We start from the raw sequence: 14,574 nt of genomic DNA, 5'->3' as shown, positions 1-14,574 counted from the left end.
CTCCCAGCAGAAACACAGACACCAGCTATGGGATGGGCAGATCCAGCTCTGTTGGCTCAGATAAGCTTCCAGCCTTGACTTGTGACCGACTCTGGACTGGCAGAGGGCGTCTGGAAAGGGAAAATGCCAGGGGACGAAGCATCATCATCAGACACCACCACCCCTGCCCCCACCCAAAGTCTCCCCTCGGGATTTCCACTCAAGCTGAACAGACACCCCTGGGACATTTTGACCCGGAAGTGTTTGTGCAAACGCCAACGTAGGAGTTGACTGTGGGGAGACAAAGCCCAGAAAGGAAACTTCAGCAAGAACTTCAAAAGCTGGTTCTATTTTAAGCTCAGAAGGAAGTTCTGTGGAAGGAAAGTGTCTCCCACGGTGGCACGAACAACTTTTCCAGGTAAAGGTGATGGAAACACTGGGATTGTGGAGAACTTCCCACCCAGCGGAACTTCTCAAACTTCAAAAGCCAGGAATGGTCAGAGAGGGGCATTCAGCACCTACTCTGTGTTCTGCAACAAGTTTAAGGCAGGGGGTTGGACTTTCGCGCAGGCGCCAGAGAGCAAGCATTTTAGGCTTTGCAGGCTGTCCCCGAGGCTCTGAGGCAGGGACTCAGCGGCCCAGCGGTCCTGCCGATCCGGCCGAGACAACGCATGCGCGACGCGAGGGGCAGCGTGCCGGGGAAACCTGACTTCCGGGCGTTCACGTCTGAATGTCATAGCACTATCGTGTGACACAAAATATTCTTCTTTCGATTTTTCTCCCCCCAATCATTTAAAAACATGAAACTCTTGTCAGTCTTGAAACACACGGCAGCCTGGATCTGGGCCAGGGGCTGGCCTTTGGTCCAAAAGCCCTTACGGCCCTAAGCTCACATTCTTTTCTTTTTTTTTTTTTTTAAGATTTATTTATTTATTTGAGAGCGAGAAGGAGAGAGAGAGTACGTGAGAGGGGGGAGGGTCAGAGGGAGAAGCAGACTCCCTGCCAAGCAGGGAGCCCGATGCGGGACTCGATCCCGGGACTCCAGGATCATGACCTGAGCCGGAGGCAGTCGCTTAACCGACTGAGCCACCCAGGCGCCCTCCCCAGTTTTTTTTAAAGATCTTATTTATTTATTTGAGACAGAGAGCACATGAGAGGGGGGAGGGTCAGAGGGAGAAGCAGGCTCCCCGCCGAGGAGGGAGCCCGATGCGGGACTCGATCCCGGGACTCCAGGATCATGACCTGAGCCGAAGGCAGTCGCTTAACCAACTGAGCCACCCAGGTGCCCCGCAGAGAGAGAGAGTCTTTTTTTTTTTTTTTTTTAAGATTTTATTTATTTGTGAGAGAGAGAATGAGAGACAGCGAGCATGAGAGGGAGGAGGGTCAGAGGGAGAAGCAGACTCCCTGCTGAGCAGGGAGCCCGATGCGGGACTCGATCCCGGGACTCCAGGATCACGACCTGAGCCGAAGGCAGTCGCTTAACCAACTGAGCCACCCAGGTGCCCCGCAGAGAGAGAGAGTCTTTTTTTTTTTTTTTTTTTTTAAGATTTTATTTATTTGTGAGAGAGAGAATGAGAGACAGCGAGCATGAGAGGGAGGAGGGTCAGAGGGAGAAGCAGACTCCCCGCCGAGCAGGGAGCCCGATGCGGGACTCGATCCCGGGACTCCAGGATCACGACCTGAGCCGAAGGCAGTCGCTCAACCGACTGAGCCACCCAGGCGCCCCCTAAGCTCACATTCTAACTAACCACAGAGATAAGAGCGAACTAGAGAATCGGAGGAGAGTGTCTGCTTAGAATGGGGGGAGTCCAGGTGCTGGAAGAACCTTCGGGGGCCAGCAAGTCAGTTGGGATTGGGGTGGGGCTGTGGGGCGGAAGGGGACGGGGGCACAGGGGCCTTCCCACAGGGGCCGGTACCCAGGCGGTGCCTCCATGGAGTGGGCTGTAGCATCGAGGGACAGAAGGGTGAGAAAACGCCCCCCTCCCCAATTATGCGCGCTCTACTTTCCCTTGAATCAGGCCAGTGAGAGGATTTGCAGCGGCAAAGTCAAATGTAACTCATAAGACTTTCTTTTGTTTTCCCCTTGCATACAGATGAGGGCCAGGTCCTCCGTGGGCACGAGGGAAAACTAACAACTCTCAGATCACCTGCGCTCGGGTAGCCGGTCTTTGTTTACCTGTGTGTGAGAGGCTCTTCTACAAATTCCAGCAGCCAGTTCAAAATAAGCCTGAGCTTGGCCTTGATGGATTTATTGCTCATTTGCTGCAGGCACAGACCGCTTGTACTGAAGGGGGAAAAATACCAGTCTCTCCTCAGCTGCTTGCCCCAGAGTCCCGGGCCTGCCTGGCAACGAGCCTCTTTGCTCCTTCTCCAGCTCCGGGCCTGACACCACCTTGCCATTGAATAGTCTCGGGAAGAGTTCAGCGCAGGGTTTGCACTTTCCCAGCCATTAGCCAGCTGCCAACGCATTTCATTATCGTAGGAGGGTTTTGTACATCAAAGTGAGCCCCAGACAGTGTGATCAAGTGGAAGAGTTCCTAGTCAACATTCTAACTTGCAGCATTTTGTTTTCATGGCTATAAATGCCATCTGGTACCCAGGAACAGCAAAGGCCAGGGATGGAAAAACCCTGCCTCCCTGTTTTGCTTATTGATGTAACAGTTAATCCTGATAAAGACCAAGGCCTCAGAACGACTGCCCTGTTGTTATCTTGCATATCTATTGTCTGACACAGGCCAAGCTGCCAGGGACCTGCAGAAGTGAGGTTGCACAGAAGATGGCCTGGGGTGGGGGTGGGGGGGTTGGATATCCAGGAGGGAGGAGAGAGAAGGGGAATGCGTTTATCTTTTTGTTTGTGTAATTGCTTAACAAATACACACACACACACACACACACACAAGGGCTGGGATTTAGAGGCTTCTCCTTTTCCAGCTTCAAGACTTTCTAGGGAAACATCAAAGAGCTGGCTTTGAAACCCCCTAACAGCTTAATATCTTCTCCTGCACCAACTTGCTTTCAATGATTTAGGAAAATCTCTCTGGCTTGGGTTTTAGATCATAAACCACCAACTCTCCCCCCAAATCAGAGACTGATTTCTGGTAACAGATCTCTCACTGAGTCCTTCATTGCTCTCTTACAATGACAGAGGAAAAAACTCTCTGAAATGATAGCTAAGAGAGGATCTTCACAAACTCATCTGTGGTACACTTCCCACTTTTCTGGGTAGTTGATTTTCAATTGACAAACTAGGAAAGCAAATACTGTGAGCATCTCATTGTTTTTACTTTGACATCCATCTCCAAAACATAGGACAAAACACAAAATGGACAATCTCCGTCTCTGCTGAAATGAGGGCAAATGATCGGGCTTATGGTAATTTTTTTTCCCACAGTCTCAGATGTAGTTGCCTCCATGCACTGCAACTGTTTACAAACTCTTCAGTGATTTTCCCACTCATTACACAAACTCCTCCCTCTTCCTATCTTCCTGCCAATCTCCCTCTCCACCCCCCTTCCCTCTCTGCAGGAGGGAGAGCCTGAAATTGTGAGCAGGACACTTCTCTGGTTTATGTTCATGTCAGGGGATGATTTTGCAATTGCCACATAAGCAATTATGTAAGCTTTTCAAAAGCATGGAAAATTTCTAGAGGAAATATGGGCTGTACACAGTTGCAAGGCTCTAGATGATTTTAAAAATAAGTAGATAGATGTTACCCAAAGACCAACGTATGGTTCAAAATCTTCTCAGAAAATCCAGCCTGATTTCTCTTCTTCCACTGTTTTTCTCCTCACTGTCGTAAGCTGTAGTAGAATTATAACACACGTAAGGGTCTGAGTTGCTATTTTAGGCTGGCATTGAAATCAAGGTCAGAGAAATGAAGACCCTAGCAGCCAGCACTACAAACGAAGTTCTCTGACCTCAAATATCCTCAATACTATGACTGTTTTACTCACTCCTTTTCTCCCCATATGAATCAGTGGAAAAGAGACAAAACGAACCAGAAGAGAGTATAATTGAAATTTTTGGCAAAGTGAGATAAAAGAGTACATGGTAGCCTGGTTTCCCAAAGCTGGTGGTCAGATGTCAAAACTTGAATTTTTCATTGATAATATAGGCTTCACACTTCACACTTTATAAAAATGCTATGAATCTCTTGTTATAGAAATAAAGGTTTGCTGGACGAAATTTTCAAAATCATCTTTTATAAGTGAAGAAACATTACATCAACAGTTCAAAGGAACTTAGTGGCAGGACTCAGAATCTAGGACTTCTAACTATTAATGGCTATTAATTAATGTATTGCTTTTACCATGGCATGCATGCATTCATTCATGAATTCAATAAGCATTGGTTGACTGCCTACCATGCACGATACAGTGGCAAATATTGAGAATACCTTTTATAAGAGTAAATAAGAAGAGATGTCTGATCTCGAGGAACTCAAAATAGTGGAGATAGGCATATAAACTAAGAATCTCAAGAAAGAGCGACAGATACTAAAATAGAGGAAGCAGTACAAAGGTGGCAAATAGAAAACAATAGATCGGTTAAATCAGAAAATACCATCACTGTTCTGGCTTTGCAGAATAGTGACTTGCTATTATGTTTAAGAAGTCAAATAGGGGTGCCTGGGTGGCTCGGTCATTAAGCATCTGACTTTGGCTCAGGTCATAATTTCAGGGTCCTGGGATCGATCCCCGCCTCGGCTCCCAGCTTAGCGGGGAGTCTGCTTCTCTCTCTGCCTCTCCCCCTACTGATGCTCTCTCTCTTTCTCTCAAGTAAGTAAATTTAAAAAAAAAAAAAAAAAAAAAAGTCAAGTCTTTGTTCTTAAATTACCCTAGAAAGAGAATCAATTACTTGTGGCATGTCTTAAATTCCACTTTAGGTAAAACGTAATCTGTTTTATGCTTCCTCTGATTATTCTGGATTTGTTCGTGTATAAAGAAGCGGGGCACTGTGGTTTTCGCATCCAGATTGTTCTTAAAGTGACGTTCACTGTAGGATTTGGCCGACATGCTAAGTAGCCGAAATTTGGAAGGGAGTGGGCAAAAAAAAGACTAGTTCCGATGTGAAAATTACACATAATTTCTTTCCTCTCATTTTGTGAAAATCTTAGACCCACAGTTGTCAGGGATTGAAAAGAACTTTAAGCAGATCCGTGCTGCTGCAAGGGTTTTTGTTTTTGTTTACTTTTCAAAATTTTCGAATCTCAATCCAGGCTTTAAATTTTTAAATTGATAATTCCATCGTAATTGCCCTGTGGAATTAATTCCAGTCTTAAGGGGCTGTCCATTGACATCTTCCTGATGGTTCTTTGAGAGTCTCAACTGCTTATCCTATCTTTCCCACAACCAGGTAAATATTCCTAGGTGCAAAGTTAGTGACTCTCTTGAGTTGGTACTGATCTTGTGCAAATGTAATGAGTGGGAGGGAATGATATTCTATTTTGAGGCTTACAGTTGAGTCTGACAGGCAGAAACAGAAGACAAACTCTCAGCCTTCTTGAAACCCAGCATATCCTCCAGAATCTCTAATTCAGCACCCACCAGTCTCAACCTCCACAAAATCAGCAAGATGGAATAATATTTTTACATGATAGAATTGTCTTTATTTTTTTCTCTCTAAATAGAGTTTTAAAAACAAAAACAGAACTCAAACTGCAATTCATTAGGAATAACAATTTCCTAAAGATCTTCCCCTTTCCTGTTTCTCTCTCTCTCTCCTCTTGTCCCTCCCTCCAGCCTATAGCATAAAACTAGAGAAAAGATGAACATGTAAGGAAAATAAGAGGCAGAAGAAGCCCAGCGTACACATACGCAGCACAGCCTGTCATTATCATTGGCCTAGTGTTTTTCCTCATTTACAATATGTTTTCTGATATTCATAATAATAGCTTTGCCTCAGAGAGGTGCTATGAGGATTATACATTCAATACACTAATGAATTAAGAGATTGCATGGTAGTTCCTGGCACATAAAACGCTTTCTATAAGTGTAAGACGGTACCGCTCTGAGTACGCATGCTATTGCCTTTACCACTGTGATTATTGTCATAGCTTGCATAACCATTACTAAACAATTCAGCAAGTATAAGTTCACATTTAGGCTCTGTAGCTCCGGGGTTAGAGCACTGGTCTCGTATAAGTTCACATTTAGTTGGTCATAATATAGATAACTTAGTTTAGGAAAGAATGATTTTATTTTATTAACTCCTAAATTCCTATCAATACTTATTTGGCCATTTAGGGAACACTCATACTGGAATTTCTTTTATAAACTAGAAAGCACAACTATACCTTAAGTATGACTTTATTTGAAGGCTTGCTATAAAAGATTTGCCTCTGAAATAATTCGGAAGCCTTCTAAATTTCATAGAAAAGCAGTTACAACCCAACTCTGGTCTACTTCTCCAGCCTTCGCAAATGCTGTTCCTTTCTGTTCATCTGTCATACCTGGGACAGTGGGCAATGAGCCATTATTCCCCAAGTATGCCTTGTACTTTCATGCCATCCTGCCTCTGTATGCCTGCTATTCTCTGTGCCTAGAATAGCCTCTCCTGCCTCTCCCTCCAGGTCTATTACGAAGCCTTCCTCTTCTTCCTCAGCCAGAAAATATCCTCCTTCTCTGCTTCCAAAGCACATTCTTCATCCTACGTGCTGAGATACACCCTTCTTCCTATTAGTCATATCCCACTGCGTGCAAATCCTTTATTCACATGTTTGTGAGCTCCTTCAAGGGTACAGCCCTGTCTTACTGGAGAATATTCCCAGTTTCAGCCAGAGGACCTGAACAAAGAAGGACTCAATTCTTCGTTTTTTGCCAATTTCAGGCAGGAAAGACCAGACCCATGACACAGTAATAAGTTCCTGGTTCAGAGTTGAGGACAGAGCAAGACCAGAAAAAAAGACTAGACTTATTATCCTTAGGCTTACCTCATCAGCATTTAATTGAGATACCAAAACAATATCTGAAACAAAAGTCATAATTATAATCTTAAAAATAATATCTATTTGTTGAGTACTTACTATGCTCCAGTCACTGTTCTCATATTTCATGTGCATTACTCATTTAATTCTCACAAGTCTATTAGTTATGTGCTATTATTTTCATTTTATATTTAAAAAGAGAGAGAGATTAAGAGTCTCTGCCCATGGTCATACAATGGAGAAGTGGATGCAGAATGTGAAGACAGAATTCAACACAGGCAAATTCTACAAAGCCGGAGTTCATAACCACCACCACCATGCTATCTGTGGTGGATGAAGGAGACTTTAAAATTTATAGTAGATAATAGACTTATTCCAATAAACTAAAGGCTGTTAAAGGGGTTGATAGTGACAAGTTTTAAATTTTTATTTTTCAGTACCACTAACTACAGATATAACAGCTTCTCATTGATTAAAGCCATGACCAATTCTATGACATATAAAATCCACTGAATGTACTATGCAGGTTTTTCCCCTAATCTGGGCTGATCTTTCCAATCCTATGTTCTCTCCCCTTGTTTCTAGCACACATGCTCCACATTCACCAGCCCTTTCACACCACCCTTCCTGTTGCCTTCGGTAGAAAGGAAAGCTACTTTGAAAACATTGCTTACAGTGTTTGCCTGGTCTCTCTCTCTCTCCACCTCCTCTGACAACTTTTTCTTCTCCACTTTTCATAGGCCTATTCTTAATAATATAGTGATAATAGTTTTCTCTTGGTTATTTTTTTCTACGATATAACTTTTCCATCCTTGCAGCTTCAACCTCTTCTGTATATTTTAGGTGTTTCTCATAAATAACATATAGTTGTTTCTTGCTTTAAAAAAAAAAAAAATCCAGTCTGAGGATATTGGTCTTTTAATCGCAATATTTAGTTAATTTATATTTAATGTAATTATTGATATGATTGGGTTTAGTTCTACCATTTTGCCATCTGCTTTTTATCTGCACTAATTGCTCTGTATTCTTTTTCTTTCCTTTCTTTTGGTTGATTGTTTTTTATAATTCTATTTCCTCCTATTAACTTGGTAGCTATGCATTCTCTTACTATGATTTGTTACACTAGAGATTACAACACGTATAGAAGACTTATTGTAGTCTAAGTTAAATGAGGATATTTACCTCTTCCCAGGCAATGCAAGAAACTTAGAACCCTTTAAATGTTTTTATACTAACATGTTATTAGTAATACATTTAGCCCTACAAGATATTATTATTACAGTTTTATATTAACATTAAATATTTATCATTTCTGAGGCTCTTAAATCTGTCCTATATCTTTAAGTTTTCATCTGGAATAATTTTCTTGTCCCAGAATAGTACACGTTAGTATTTTCTTTTGTATGGATCCATGGGTGCAAGATTTCCCTTGGTGTTTATTGGAGAATGTGTTATTTATCCAGCATGGGTTCATAGATTTTTTTTTTTTAAGAAAATTATCATCCATTGTCTCTTCAAACATTGTGTCTCCCTTAATATCTTTCTCTTTTCCTTTTGTGGACTCTGTTAACAGATAGGTTAGAACTTTTCACTAGTCCCCGTATGTCTCTTACATTGTCCTCTGTGTCGCTGTGTGTGTGTGTGTTTTAATCTTTTCATATTTATGTGATTTATTCTGTATATTTTTCATATTTATCTTCCAGTTCATTAATTTCTTCTTCAATGTGTCTAGCCTCATGTGAAACCTGTCGAGTTGGGTTACTGATTCATTAGATATTTCTTTCTGTTCTAGAATTTCTGTTTTGTATCTTTTCATAGTTTACTATTATCTATTAACATTATAAATCTCATGTTTTATTATCTTTCATATATTAATCATACTTATTTTAAAAATCCATGTATGAAAACTCCATTTTCAAGATTCCTGATGGGTTTCTTATACTGTCTGTTGCTTCTTTTGATTTTCCACTACACTATCTTGATTCCTTATGTGTCTGTTTTTTCTTGATCAAGTGTCAGATATTGCGTATGAAAAATGGCATAGATAATTTGAGACTAAGATGTAACCTCTCTTCAGAGAGGGTTTTGTTTGCTTGACAAGTGGCTAGGAATACTAGGAACCCTAAATTATCTTAATTCAATCACAAAATGATATGATTAGAAGCTGGGCTTCTGTCCCTTCTGGTGAACATCTATTTCAGGCCCACTCTTATTCATGGATTGTAGCCCTTTAGTTTGGAGTCCCAGCCTAAAACTTGTGAACTTACCAATACTTCCTTCCTTGGCAGCATTGGCCTCCTCCCCCTTCCCTAAATCCAGCAAGTCTTTCAAAGGCTCAGCTCACCTTCTCTGTCTCCCTTCTGACTTCCAAAATTGGCAGATGCCTCTAGGGAAAAAGCAGCACCAAATGCAAAGCTTAACTTCTCTGGGTTTTTCCTAGACTTGATAGCTCTCTGTTGACTTAGATATTTTGTTTTCCTCTTAAAATTTTGTTCAGAATTTGTAGTTTCCTTAGCAGGAGGGAAAGAACTGTTTGCTAATATGTTTGTTTTCACATATAAGAAGTTTTAAATATTTACATAGTCATATTTCTTGATTGCTTTTCCCGTCATTCTTAAAAAGTTCTATTCTACTTTAAGTTATAGCTAAATTCTACCTGGTATTGACTTTAGTATGAGCTGTGAGATAAGGATTTGGCTCACTTTTTCCCCAAATCACTTATTTGGTATATTGAATAATTCATGTCCTCTCTTGAATTTTATACACATAAACACACACACATTCCACTAATGTGCTAAACCAACTTTATATTACTTTGGGTTTTTCTGGGATTTTCTATTCTGTTCTATTGTTATTTATTTTTGCACCAGTACTTCATTGTTTTTAATTGCTGTAGCTTTATATTATGTCTCCATTTCTGCTGAGAAAAGGCTTCCTCCTTCCACATAGGCCCATTACACCTTTAGCTTGTTTTTTGTTTGTTTGTTTGTTTTATTTTTTTTGACTAGCCTAGCATGCATAATTTTATCAGATAGATTTTAAAATATTTTTTCTAAATTACCAAACCTCCCTTCCCAAATACACACCCAAGGAGAGAAACCCCATTGTGATTTTCATTAGGATTGCAATAATTTCAGAGAGTATTTTTAAACAAATTGATATCTTTATAATATTGAGGTTTCCCAGCTAAGAACATCTTAAATCTCTCAGTTAAAGTTCATGTTTTCATATAAATACTATATGTTTCTTAATCAACTTGTTCTAATATATTTTATACTTTTTATAAATGAATTATTTTTTTCAGTTATATTTTCTAATCAGTTATTGTAATAGGAAAACTAGTGATTTTCCCCATTATTAATATTAATATTGTAACAAGAACCTTACTTATTATTTTTAATTATTTCTGGTGTGCTTTCTCATTTGATTCATTTGGTTTTTGAAGATAGAGAATTATATTATTATCTAGTAGTGAGAATTGTGCTAACTAACTTCTTCACAATACTTATATTCCTTACTCTGTTCTCTTGAATAATGACACATCCATTGGCTGGAATGAATCTCAAACTTCAGTTTTAGGCTTGACCCTTAATTTACCCAAACTGACCATTTATCATAATACCAATCTTTTCACCAAAGCAATTGGTTCAAAGATGAGTAACACTGGTCCAGAGTCAATGGGGAATTGCACAGCACCAGTCACATGATTTTTTTTAGGGCGGGGGTGGGTTGGCATGTAATTCAAGAGTTTTCAAGGTTTTCAGAAGAGGAGCTCTCTCTTTTTCTGGACTGTGAGGTAGAAACACATGGGAGGCCTGGGACCTCTGTGCCCATATTGCTCCCATGAGAGAAGCGGTCCAACACACAAAGGAACACAGAGTTGAAAGACCTGAGAGAAATCAAGCAGCAACACTAAAACAAGCCATGCTTGAAACGAAACCTATCCTGCAACTTTAGAAGAGCATTTTTTTTTTAAGCCAGTGAGCATTATTTGCAACTCAAATTATCCTAATGGATACACCAGCTCAAAGCTGTATTCAAGAAACACACCTAAAACAGAACGACAAAGAAAGTTTGAAAGTAAGGCATGTGGAAAATTACACCAGACAAATGTATGCAAACAGAAAGCAGGAATGGCAGACTCAGAATTAGTTAGGAAAAATTCAAGATTCAGACCATTAAGCAGGGAAAAGTGGCATATTATGACATCTATAAGTACAGCTAATGAACTCCTGTACATCACAAACTACAACAGCAAAACACATAAAACAAAACTCTGACAAGGAGGTATAACCATCAAAAAAAATCACAGTCATAGTGGGGAATTTTGCATTACTTGATGGATCAAGCAGACACAAACAAGCAAGGATATAGAGAATGTAAATAGTACAAAAAAGACAATGTAAAAAAAAAATTAACATTCTTCCTCTCTTCTTTACTCTGTAGAGTAAGAATTGGAATATCTTTACCAAAGAAGAAATTGGAATATCATGAATGACCTACTAATAGAAAGGGTCTAGGCTGAGTTAGTTTTACTGCAGATTTAACCTTCAAAATAACAAATAAAAATTTAGATAGTATTCCTCTCTATTTCAATTCTCACTATACAACTTAGGAGCTGAATATTATTCAGAAAATTTCAACAGATCCTTTGGTTTCTGAACTCTTGCCACTCACCATCCAAACCTCAGAGACCAAATATGATCAGTTTTTGTGGTATCTCTTCTGAACTTTTGCTTTCTGAACTCAGGTACCAAATAAATTTGAATGTTGAAGGAATATTTGCAATTCCTATTTTATTTATCTTATTCAAAATATTCTGGACTCCCAAAAATGATTTAAAATTACCAAGATGGTCTACTAAGCTAACATAAGACTACCCAAGTTAATAATTTTAAAAAGAAAAAAAATTTCTTATAAAAGCAAATGTTCTCAAAATATTAGTATGTTGAATACATCCAGTCACAAAAGAATAATATAGCATGATCATGTAGATATATTTTAGAAAATTATAATTATTATGGTGACAATTTATTTATTTATTTTAAAGATTTTATTTATTTGACAGAGAGAGACACAGTGAGAGAGGGAACACAAGTAAGGGGAGTGGGAGAGGGATAGAGATAAGCAGGCTTCCCGCCGAGCAGTGAGCCCGATGCAGGGCTCGATCCCAGGACCCTGGGATCATGACCCGAGCTGAAGGCAGACGCTTAACGACTGAGCCACCCAGGCACCCCTTATGGTAACAATTTAAAAGAAAAATACAATATCTATAGATGCAGAAATATATTTATATAAATATCACAAAAAATTCCTAATAAAAACTCTGAATAAAATAAGAACACATTATCATCTTTCATTTATCTAAATATATTCATTCATATTTTTGTCTTATATTTCTCTTAAGAAATATAACTAAATATATTAAGGAACTTTTAATAAAAAAACAAATATTTTATAAATGGTGAAAATTTTAAAGTCATTGCCATTAAAATCAGAATCAGATCCGGAATTCCTTTCATCATTATAAGTTTTCCCCAAAATTATTTTGGGTGATTTAAATAATGCAATAAGGCAAGAAAACAATCGTGTGTATAAAGATAAATTATGTTTATTTGTAAATTTTATATTTTATGTTTAAAAATCCCAAGACATATAACTAAAAATTATTAAGACTAATAGGCAAACTTGGGGCACCTGGGTGGCTCAGTTGGTTGAACATCTGACTCTTGGTTTCGGCTCAGGTCATGATCTCAGGGTTATGAGATGGAGCCCCACAGCAGGCTCTGCAGCGGGGAGTCTGCTGGAGATTCTCTGCCTCTCCCTCTGCCCCTCCCCCTGCTCGTGCTCTCTTTCTCTCTCAAATAAATAAATATCTTTTTAAAAAAAAAGACTAATGGGAAAACTTGGCAAAGCATTTATATTATATTACGGAGTTAGACATACATAATTATCACATATACAGTAGAGATATAGAGTATAAACATATCTAGAAATATATTTAACAAGAAAATAACATGAGAAGAATATGTAAAGAAGCAAGATATGAATGAATGTAAAAATAAAATTGTCCTAGATGGAAAGATTTAATATCACCAAAATGTTAATCCTTCCAAATCAGAACATAAATTTAATACAACAAAGATAAGAACTTCAAAGGTTTCCTTTAAACCTTGTTGTATACATTAAATACTTCATGATATAAAATTTTAGGATATAATAGAAGAAAAATATCCAAATAAAGGAATTCCTGAGTATAAAGTTTTTAAATGCCCAATAAGCTCCTGAAATAATTTAATAGAATTCAGACTTCCATTTATAAGGTATGAGAAGGCCTGTCCTCACCAGCACAAAACCAAGAACTGCAAGTAATAATGCAATGAAAACCCATCCTCTCACTACCTTACCTTAAAAAAATCAAACATAACCAACACAGGTGAAACTCACTGAATACATTCTAAATTCCATGCCTCCAGTCCTTGAAGTAGCCCCTCTCCTGAGTTAGGAGTTTACCATTCTCACCCATTGCTTTATATTCTCACAGCGTGTTACATAGAAATGTTGAAATGTTTTTAAGCTTTACATAAATAATAAAAATCTGCATGCATTCCTCTGCCATTTGTTCATTTTATTTTAGAAAATAGTATGTTTACAAGATGTTGATGCATCATTTAGTGCCAGCTCATTCTAGTTTTTCATCTTCCAGTACACACATCATTCCTGTGTTGGGTCTCCACATCTGTGAGTTCCTAGTTAATTTCTTTGATTGCTTTTGTATTTTTCCACTGTCTTCTGTGTGGTTTTTCTCATGCCTACCCTCCACATCTCTCATCATTTTTCAATGTTGATTCTGTTCTTTTTGATTCTCAAGCAGTTTTCATTTCGAAACTGATCATATTTTCCCCTTGAACTTCTTTCTTAAGTATGCCAGTTCTCCTTTCCACTCACTATGATTTTCAGTCCTTTGAGAGGATGAAGGAAATTGAGTCTATTGTTTTTATTTCCTGAAGTAATTATTCTAATGCGCATAATGCAGCTTTCTTTTACATGTCACATTTCTTTTTTTTTTTTTAATGATTTGTAAGGAAATCCCATTTTTCCTGCTTCTTATTCAACTTTATGGAGCACAACTTCATCTGGTCCTGATATTTGCCCAATAGAATTGGTAGATTACCATCACATCTGTTCAATGTTTACCTGGTCCCCTTGAGTGGCCCCTTAGGACTTGGGTTAGAAATCTGGACATTTGAAAGATTGTAATATTTTTGTAGTCATTCAGAAAACTGAGGCGGAAACAGAAGGTAGACAGAGGTGGTGAGTAGCTAAAGCCCACGTATGGATACGTTTATAGGCACTCTCCCGACAAATGTCTTGATTCTCACCCAAGCCAATCCCGTTAAGACAAACACTTCTTAAATTCCTGTCACTCTTGCCCTTCATGGTGAAAAATTAACTCCATAGGAAACCAGGTCAGTGTGAGAGCCCTTGGCTCAAAGGCCTTTTATTAATGGTTACTGCTTACTATCTCTGTTTAGTCAACTTTTCTCAGTAGATTTTTGACTTTCAGGTACTGTCTCCCCCTTCCCCTGATTGTCTTCTAGGTTTCCTCTTTCTAAAAACAGGGTAAAGAATACTGTCCCTGGTTACCAGGTCTTTCTTCCCCTCCAGCT

The 14,574-nt window shown here is 39.0% G+C and overlaps 1 protein-coding gene and 1 long non-coding RNA gene across 19 annotated transcripts in view; one reads left to right on the top strand and one right to left on the bottom strand.

Moving 5' to 3' along the window:
• Positions 1 to 14,574, bottom strand: part of BTG1 (BTG anti-proliferation factor 1) — an 85,148-nt gene that overhangs the window by 49,215 nt on the left and 21,359 nt on the right. For 4 of the 18 annotated variants that reach the window (XR_010411404.1, XR_010411410.1, XR_010411413.1 and 1 more), the window contains one exon: positions 1,118 to 13,866. The exons of the other annotated variants lie outside the window; for them this stretch is intronic. The gene's annotated coding sequence lies outside the window, so the exon portion shown is untranslated. Of the gene's footprint in view, positions 1 to 1,117; positions 13,867 to 14,574 lie in introns of those variants that run through there. 18 annotated transcript variants of the gene reach the window in all.
• LOC135364402 (uncharacterized) lies at positions 68 to 2,674 on the top strand. The gene is made up of 2 exons (XR_010411419.1): positions 68 to 397; positions 2,073 to 2,674. It is a non-coding gene; the product is annotated as an uncharacterized LOC135364402 (long non-coding RNA).

This window comes from Mirounga angustirostris, unplaced genomic scaffold (genome assembly GCF_029215605.1).
Source record: "Mirounga angustirostris isolate CCGP_5_RB_7025 unplaced genomic scaffold, mMirAng1.0.hap1 SCAF_5, whole genome shotgun sequence".
Classification (NCBI taxonomy): domain Eukaryota; kingdom Metazoa; phylum Chordata; class Mammalia; order Carnivora; family Phocidae; genus Mirounga; species Mirounga angustirostris.
The sequence above is the reverse complement of the archived record's forward strand: the minus strand, read 5'-3'. Positions and strand labels throughout refer to the sequence as shown.